Source organism: Balaenoptera borealis (assembly GCF_965194805.1).
Source record: "Balaenoptera borealis genome assembly, chromosome: 1".
Classification (NCBI taxonomy): domain Eukaryota; kingdom Metazoa; phylum Chordata; class Mammalia; order Artiodactyla; family Balaenopteridae; genus Balaenoptera; species Balaenoptera borealis.
Window position 1 is genome coordinate 37,309,255 of NC_138860.1, and position 10,015 is coordinate 37,319,269.

The following is a 10,015-nucleotide window of genomic DNA, read 5'->3' on the forward strand; positions in this document are numbered from 1 at the left end:
TCAATATGCACTGATGCACCATACATCACTGCTTTTACAGCTTCCTGCAAAAGCAGATGCTCCTAGTGATGACCCTGAGTCAATGTAATGTTAAATTATGTTTGAGATCCTTGGTTTATTAAGGCAGGGACCTGTAAAATTCATTAAAATAATACTATGATTACTTCTCTCAAATGCTTGGCATTCAAAGTGTTAAATTCCAGTTTTTCTAGCAAATGTATTTATGTAGAACAGCCTTTTCTCTGATCTGGGTTGATGAGGTGAGCTGTATTGTTTATCAATATAAATAATTTGCAGTATGGATATCTCTGTTTTGTTTGTATGTACACTCTTTAGTATTCGATAATGTTTGTGAAAGCATTTTGTAAACAGTAAAACACAATGAAATTGTTCTTTATCACCATGCTCCATGGGAAGTCCTGAAGGGCACTGATACCTACTGGCTTCTCCCTGAAAATTCCTACACTAGAGCCATTCTCAAAGTTTAGTGCACATCAAGCTCTTCTGGGAACCTGTTAAAAATACAGACTCCCAGGGATCATTCTCAGATAATTCTGATTTAATGGCTCTGGGTGGAACCCAGAAATCTTCAGTTTTAAAAAAGGGGCTCCCATCCTCCCCCAGTGACTCTCACACAGGTAGTCCAAAGTCTACCTTTTAAAAATATTGCTCTACACTTCTCTGGAGCCTCCAGCTGGCCTGGAATGCTTCCCTTTTTCACAATGGGTCTGAGAAGACATTTTCCCTTCTGTGCTGTGTCTAAAGTCAGAACCCAGACCTGAATCACTGAGTAGAGGCTGGAAGTTATAAAATAAAAGAGGATCTGCTTGAGTTAAGTTGGAGGAAAAAAAAAAAAAAAGACTTCTTAAGTCAAGTTTTAGATGGTGGTATAATTAGAATTATTATCCATTATTTATGTGGCAGATGATGTCCATGAGATGCTTGACGACTCTATGTTAATAGGCAGTGTCTTTGCTGAAAGGGAACATGACATTGGTCTATCCTTTCTCTCTCCTGTCTCCCTCCCACCTTCTCTCTGCTTCTGCTGAGCCCCAGCAAGTTCTAACAGCATTTTTGGTTTGCCACCTGCTAGGAGCTTGTGATAGAGAAGTGAAGTCACAATTAAGAGTCTGATTTAGAAACTGGACATCTTCGTACAGTGTGTCAGTTGTTTGATAACAGTTATAGGTGTTGCTGTCATTCCTTTACCACCCTCTATGTGTTGGACGTTTGTCATATATGACCTCATCAAATTCTCATAACAGCGTTGCGAGTAGATATTATCTCTTTAAAGATGAAGAAGCTAAGGTTCAAAGAGGTTAAATGACCAGCTCATGGCAACACAGCCAATAAAGAGTGGAACCAGGTGACTCTGAGTGCAAGTCCCAGGGCCTTTCCACTACTTGTCAGGGTATCAGGGCTCCCCAAGGGCCCTCAAAGGGAAGAGAGCATGCAGGCCTCTTTGGTTTGGTAGTTTCTCTGGGTCTGTTTAGTGCTTTGTCCTTGCTATGGTCAACAGTGATCTTTGCCTTCTCTCATCGGCTTTAGTTAGTTTTCCCTGAGTTCTTCTGGCATCAAGGCCTGGATTACTTACTAAAGGAGCACTTTTGATAGAGTGGGATCGATCTTAACCTGAAGGTTTCTAAGAACACAAAGTACTTGGCACACATGATCCTAGCTCTGCAGATAAACTGCATTAGCTCCACGATTGCCTTTGCTGTGACAAATTATTTTTTTCCTTCCTTCACCTGGATATCACCTTTCAGGGAGTCAAGACCTATCGTATGAGGTTGGTGTGTTCTAAGAGAAAGGGGAAATGCAAAGTTAAGCACAGTCTGCCAAGGCAAGGGGCAATTGGGCTTGAAAAATCCCTGCTCCTCAGGGGCAGTGATATCCTGGTTTAGTGTAATGAAAGTTCTCGTGCCCAGTGTCCTCTGACAATCTGACTTTAATGGCGTTACTATAGCTGGGGTAAAGCATTTTATATGGAACCAGGTTTACATTATCCTACTCTTTAGAGATCTTGCTTGCCATGCTGTTCAAATCCTTTAATCCATAAATAGGATTCCAGACAGCACTGGGCTGCCTTCCAAAACTGTAATGTTCCAGTATATGAATTATTACCAAAAGATTAGGGTGTTTCTAGTAATAACATTTCAAATAAATCAGCTTTCATGGAGGAACAACAAACTAATATTGGAAATAACAATATAAAGACATTTATATAGCCACTTGCTAGAATAACTTCCCTAACCAGGGGCTTCTTTTCTCATTTACATTCACTCTGTTTGAAAAGACTTTTTTCACTTATCATCAGCTGCTGGCTTTAGCCTTAAAGCATGCCACATGTTCCCGAGTCCTGGGCTTCCTCAGTCCCTTCTTTGAAGCCTAAGAAACGACCAGGTCTTTTTACCCAGGGATGGTCAGAAGTGTTGACTATTGTCCCCAGAAGCTCTAGATCCCTTTGACCTTTCTCTTTGGCTCTGGGCAAGTGTGTAGGAGGAAGGTATAAGTAAATTTCAGGCTGGGAAATACTCTTTGGGGGCTTTTATCAAAGATCATGAATGAGATCGTGGAGTAGAAGAGAGTGTTCCTTGCTTGGTCTTAGAAATTGAGTCTTTTTTGGTGACACAAAGACCTCTGCTGAGAGTGAAGATGTACCCCACATGCATGCACCATTGTGATGACTCCAGGCTTGTGTGATATGAGGTAAGAGCACCTGCTTTATGCATGGATGAATTCTGGCTTCATCATTGACAAGTCTTGGAAAGTTAGACAAGTTCTTTTATCACTTTGTTCCTCCATTTTCTCATCTACTAAATGGGGATACTAGCCCATGGGATTGAGATGATTAAATGAGCTATCAGTGGTACCATTAGCTCAAATATGAGTTCTTTCTCTCCTTTCTATTGTTCTTTTAAACATTTGAGTTCATGGTAAGGTGGCTGATGGGAAGTAAAGAGGCCCCCCCTCTTAGCCGCAAATGGCTGTTTTGAGAAAAACCTCCAGGCTAGAAGCAGGGATACCTGATTCAACCTCCATTTCTGTGGCTAAGCCACTGTGACCTTGAGTGAGCTGTCATCCTTCCGGGTCCCCATTCCATCTTCTACTAGAAGAAAAGTGTCTGGCTTCTCCCTACCCTGTAGGGTGAGAAAGTAGTAAAGCCAATATACTTATATGAGATCACATTTGAAGGAGACATTTCAGAGTCATAGAACTTTAATGCTAGAAGAGGTTATCCAGGAAGGGAGGGAAATAACATTCATTAAAAGTACTCACCATGTTCAAAGTGCTTTATATGCTGCAGCATATTTAATCCTAACAACCCCATTAAGGAGGTGGAGTTATGCCCAATTTACAGAAGTGGAAGCTGAGACTCAGAGAGTCACTTTTAGGTAACTTAACCCCAGGCCCCACAGCTAGAATGTGGCAGGGGCAGAACTCAAACTCAGATCTGTAGGACTCCAAAGCCCACTGTCTTCCCACTGCACCATTTCCTCATCTGTAATTCTCATTTTACAGGTGACAGAACTGGGAGTCAAGAGATGTTAAATCATTCATGTATGGACTTAGCTGGTTAGTGAAAAATTCAAGACCAGAACCCAATTTTCCTGATCGCTATTACTAAGCCCCTCACCACTCTCAAATTGATATAAATCATCTAACCTAACCCTCTATCTTCCATTATTATTTCAAAGATGTTTTGTTTTCATTTCTGATAGATTTTCAACAGACAGAGACTCCTAACATTTTAGCTCTCAGACTCCCTTCTTATGTGAAAAGTTTGGAATAGTTGATTTCTTTGGTTCCTTTTAGCTCAAAAATTCTATTATTCCTATGACCCTCCATTCCCCATAGCAGTTAATGATCTGTAAAGAAACACTTAAATGCACAGGTTTACTACCCTCTCGCTCTGCGAGCTAGAGGGAAGTAGGCTATTATTTTTCTTCTTCAAAAGGGAGATCTGAGACCCACATTGCCTGAGCAACTAACTCAAGGACATAGCTGATCAGGGACTGAGCCAGGCCTGCAGTGCTTGAGGGAGATTTGTATTTTATTCACCGTTCAACCTTGATCTTTAGCAGAAGGTCTTGACATAGTTTGTGTTGGTTTAATGAACAAATAAACTCATACATTAATGGATGATGAGTAGAACCCAGGCTTACCTACTCCCCGTGTAGGTTTCTAGAAGCTCCCATTTTTTTTCCCCAAAACCTTTTGTAATGGGGAAACTTTGCCTCTCTGCTGAGTGCTTCATATAGTGGACTTTCTTGAAGTGGGGTAGAACTGAAGAGTGCAGGAGGAGGATTTCAAAAGGAGGATGCTGTATTTGCAGATCACAATAGTAGCAGGTCTGAATACAGACCTGGGAGGATGAACGGCTAAATTTGCACACAGCACCCCAATCTACTCCGACTCAACTTAAGGCAGCATTAGTGTCTTATTAATGGAGTGGGAAAGGGGACGCCTGGAGAAGAGAGGTTTGTGAATTGTCTCCTCAGATTAAAGGAACTTTGAAATGAAAGCATTAGCCCTTTGATTAATTGAGCTCTGCACTTTATATTTTTGGACTTTTAAATGAACAGGGAAAAGAAAAGAGGAAAAGCACCACTGTGTTTTTGGAAGCTCGTGTCATTTTTTTTTCTCTTTCCAGTTCTCCGTTTAGCTGCCCCAAAAGGCAATGATGAATGGCACTCACTACAAAAGGGAGCTTGCGGGCACACATGGGCCCGGTGCTGTTTCTGTCAGGGCAGCTCAAAGGGAAGGCTGCAACACACACTGCATCCCTCTTTTCTCCCTAAACAAATGTTGTTTTTGCTGAAGTGGTGTCGGTCTGATTTGATTACAGGGAGAAAGAGAAAGTTCATTCTTCTCTGTGGAGAAGGGAGATTGGACGGCTTGGATAGGATGGGAACCAGAATTCACCAGTCCCCAGGGCCCCTTGCTCAATTATGCGTTCTGCCTCAGTTTCCCCATCTGTCAAAAATGGCAACAAAGCTTTCCTAGCTGTCTCAGGGGGTGTGAAAGGACTACTTTTTTACAAATTGATCTCATGGCAAAAAGTATGGGAAAGGGGAGAAGGGGCAGGAGAGGGGCTGTGAAGACCAGTGGTGACAACTTCATACATTTGTTTCCTGTCAGTATGAGAGGTGGGGATGGGCTGAATAAGGGAGACGGTTTGGACATACTTCTCCTTGAGGAGTTTTTGGAATATACCAGATGCCACCTCCACCTCCTCCATCGTATGCATAGACATTTTTGTTGACATGATATTCAAAATCCTGAAAGCAGAGGGATGGACTTCTTGACCTAGAGAAGACCTTTTTTAAACAATGATTCTGGGACACTGATTTTTGCAAGCAGATCTTTGCTTTGGGAGTTGAAGACAATGCATCTTCACTGAAAGGCTCTCCATCCTTTTCCCAGCCCACAGCACAGGGATGGTTCCACTCATTAGGGGGTAGGCCTGTTTCTCAGGGACTGGCCTGCTCTTCTTAATCAACTTTTGTCTCCTTTCCTATTCAGCTGTCAGCTCTTTTCCCATGATGCTGCTGACTTTCAGTCTAAAAAGTCACTGCCCTTTCCCTGTTGAGAAGTGAGGCAAGTTCCATTCAAGGGGATTGTAACCACCCCTCTGCCGTGGAGAAGGAGCAGGCTTCCTCCTAATATCACATAGTGATCTTAGCTGGCCCCAGTCTTGTGAAAATAAGGAGATGGGAGGACAAGTAAATGAATAACTCTTATCTACATTTCTAGACTGAGTTGGGCAAAGAGATTATATATAGCCAGAATATGCCAACCTAGGAGTTGAAAAAAAATGAAATACTATGGGAAATCAACATAGGATTAATTGGACCAAGCATTTATTTTTAGAAATTAGGCAAACCCCCGAAGATATCATGTAATGCCACCTGTGCGGAAGTGTTAGGAGCAGAAGTCCAGATATTTAGCTTCTGGTTTCAACTCTGGAGCTAACAAATTAGCTTATCTGAATCCAACATGCTGCAAGGCTAGTGAATAATAGTGAATAGCTTGACTAGAGGGCGAGCTTAGCTGACTCTCTGTATCTGCCTGAAAACAGATCTGCTCATAGGCATGGAGCACTTGATGGTACATAAAATAGTAGTAACCTTAAAATAGTAGTAACCTTTAATGTAGTAACCTTAAAGAACCTCTCACGTTCTCTAGACATGCCCGTCAAGGTGTAAAAGGTATTTACTCTAAAGTTTGCTTTTTGGATTCCAATTTATTTTAAAACAGATTAGAAAGAGAAGGAGAAAGAAAATTCTGTAACATTAGAGTTTTAGTTATCATTATTAAAGAAATACTCCCAAAATATGAAAAATGATAAGTTATACCCACACCCAACACCAGTCACTCTTTCCCATTACTCCTGGGGTGTCTTAGTGTGAATCTTGTTTGTAAGTTTCCAAAAAGGACAAGCTAGCTCCCAAATTGCTGTGGCATCTGTCCTGGGGTTGCTGATCATGGAGGGAAGTAGAAATCCAGGTTTGGAAAAAAACGGAAAGGTGAAAAGTTCATGAGATGTTTGAAGCTGAAAAAATGAAAATTGTATATCCATTGGAGGAAAGAAAAGAGGGAGTTTCTAAAATTGCTAATGGGACTAATTTGCCTGTTCTCCCTTGAGAGTCAGGTTCATCCCACACTTCAGGATGTTATGGATCTCTTGCATTTTCCTGCTGTCTTATGAATTTTTTGCCATGTGACTTCTCTTGTCTCCTTTGTTTTATTCTTTGGCATCCCTTTTCCTCCACCTCAGCCTTCCAGATAATCAGCCCCATGATGCCAGGTGTCTTGCTCCCGCTCAGCATAATTGAGTTTTCACATTCACTTGAAATTTGGGCCCCTTTGGAGCTGGCTGAGCCTGGTAATTAAAATGTCCCCTTCATCTCTAATTGCTTCATTTAACATCTAGCGCAATGGTTTAGGAGCAGGCGTGCCCTCTGCAGCGATCTGTTGTGCCCTGGATAACTGACAAGCAGTACCTCTTGCCCTCGGCTCCGGCACGTTAGTCTATTTTGGGGCTGGGCATCTTTGAATCCCAGCTCTCTTCTGACCCAGTGTGCTGTTCTCGCTTGTTTGGAAAATGTATTTTTAATTTTCTCGGCCCTCCTGGGTGTCAAGTGGGGCACCCACACACAGAGCCAGGTTCTTACATCTCCCAGCAAACTTTATCATCACACAGGCCACACGTTCTCACCTGAGTCAGGTGCAGGGGGTGGGGAGAAGCTCTGGGCTGGGACTGGAATAGTCAGAGTGTGGGTCCCAGCTCTACGGTCCCTGATTTATCAGTGTCTCATCGTGACCTTGGACAAGTCTCTTGATTGAGCTCCTCACTTTCCACATTTGCAAAGGGCGGAGTGATATCCACATTTTGAGGTGACTGAGGCAACTAAATGAGGGAAGTTGGGGAATGTCTTACATGATAAAGAATTTAAGTTATGATTGTGACACCGAGGCCATCTGGGATCTCGAGTGTGACACACAGAGACTACCTCTAACTTGCATCATCTAAACACGGCTATGGGGGGCGATGACTGAATCTCCCTAGACGTGAGTTGTATAGGGCAGGAGAGGGTGATGATGATTACGGAGGGGTGGCGGCACGCTGCAAGAAGCCTCAAGGCCGTGATTCTGTACCTCTCTTCTCTATATTGCTCTTCCCAAAGAAAGTGTGGTTGGGTGGCAGGGGTAGGTACCTTCCCACCAGAGGGATGCTATGATGCCACAGGTGTCCTGCTGAGGAAGGGTGCATAGCTGTAGCTTTTGCTCATAATTGGAAAAATTGGTCAGTGTAGTAGATTCGAGTTAGATCTGCTGAAACACCTTCAAGTGTTAGGGGAAGTCTAGCAAAGTGGTCTTTCTTGCTTGATGTTGGTGATATTAAGATTTCCTCCACTGAAAGTGAAGAAAAAGGGGTCAAAGTATTACCATGTCTACCCATATTTTTTCAATGAGCTTAACAATGCTTTGAATCTAGTAACTTCCATCTCTTAAGTGTCACAAAGTAGGAGGGCTTCCTTTTGTAGGATGTATGTGTGTGTTGGATGTGTGTTTGTATGGATACATATATATATACATATGCACTTGTGGATGGATGGAGTAATGGGAGTGTGTGCATCACTATCTCTGTGGGGTGAGATGCTATGAGAAGACAACTCCAAGAGGGAGATCAGCTCGGTGCTTTGTGACCACCTAGAGGGGTAGGATAGGGAGGGTGGGAGGGAGGGAGATGCAAGAGGGAAGAGATATGGGAACATATGTATATGTATAACTGATTCACTTTGTTATAAAGCAGAAACTAACGCACCATTGTAAAGCAATTATACTCCAATAAAGATGTTAAAAAAAAAAAAAAAAAAGAACTGGACATCTTGAACAGGCCTGGTTATTTGGGGGGAAATTTTATCCTTGGCGATTGCCAGGTTTAGCAAATAAAAATACAGGATGCTCAGTTAAATTTGAATTCCAGATAAACAATGAATTCTTTTTTAGTATATGTATGTACAGTGCACTATTTGGGACACACATTATAAACAATTGTTTGCTGTTTATCTAAAATTTAGATTTAGCTGGGCCTCCTATGTTTCACCTGGCAACTCTACTTGGGGTGGGATAGTAGGCAGTATCAGAGCCTCTTTGGATTACGAAGAAAGCACACAACTATTATTGTTCTACCCAGGTTTACAGTGCCTGTGAGAGCCAGAAACTTGGGGATAGGAGGTTAAAGACCTTGTACTCAATCAAGTGTTGGGAAATTTTTCTGCTGTATAGCTTAAAACAATAGATACGCTGAGAAAATCACCCAGTTAGTTATTCAACATAGGGTCTCAGGATTCTGTGTTTATTAATCTTTTTTATCCTTTCATTTGAAAAGCATTTATTGAGCACCTACTGTGTGCCAGATATTGTGTCCTTGAGTAAACACAGTGGAAAGCCACTTATAATACTGTGTTGTTGGACTACTTAGACTTCAAGGGAAAAGAACAGACATACTCAAGAAGGCTCAAGAAAATTGAAGAGTAAGTTTTTCTCTCAGATATTGCGTGTTTATCTCAGATTTTCTCTAAATTTCTGTTGTTCTCCTTTTTACCAACCAGCTTTTATTACTTACTAATTTTCCACATGGTTCCAAATGGCTATCCTGGCACCTAAAATTTTACAGCCTTCCAGTTCCAATACTGACCCTCAGTGTTGTATCTCTGTGTACCTTAGTTTAAATTCTTGGAAAGAATTCGATTCTTGTCTTTCAGGTACTAGTCATAAGATGCTCATCAGCCTACGTATTCATGGCTCTTGCGTCAAGTGTCCACCTAAGGTTCAATCAGCTATGGTCAGATTGGGGAAAGGGCAAAAAAGCCCTGCAGAATATTTAGTACATTCTGTTCCTTGTTTTCTCTTCTTTTCACAATTTAGTTCCCAAAGTGTTTCTGCCTAAATAAGTTATTATTTGTAAAGCTTAGTGGTGAAGAGTGTACAGTCTGGAGTCAGACTGACTGAATTTGAATCTTGGCCCTACCATTTTAGTTTTATTATGTCCTCAAGAAGGTTACTTAAATCTTTCTATTTCTTAGTGTTCTCACCCATAAAATGGTGACGGTGATAGAATCCCCCTCATAGAGCTGCTGTGGATAAGAAGTTGAGCCTTTACAAAATGGTTGCTATTATTGTTAGTATTGTCACATATGCAGGCACACACATACTCAGCCTCTTCCCTTTAGAAGGCAATGCAATGTCATGACCCACTATTGCATCCAGAGTTGATGTCAAAAGAGCCACCTTAAGTGCTTATTTTCAATTTCCTGGTCATGCCAATTTCTCCCCTGGTTACATTTCAGTAGACTTAAATGGTAAACTTAATCAGTATAAAATTAGATATAAAAAAACAGAAAATTATGACCAAAAGAAATGAAATATCATACAAATTATAATAATGATTCCTACTCAAAATAGGAGGAAGAGGAACATTATAGAACATACTACATATCTTGCA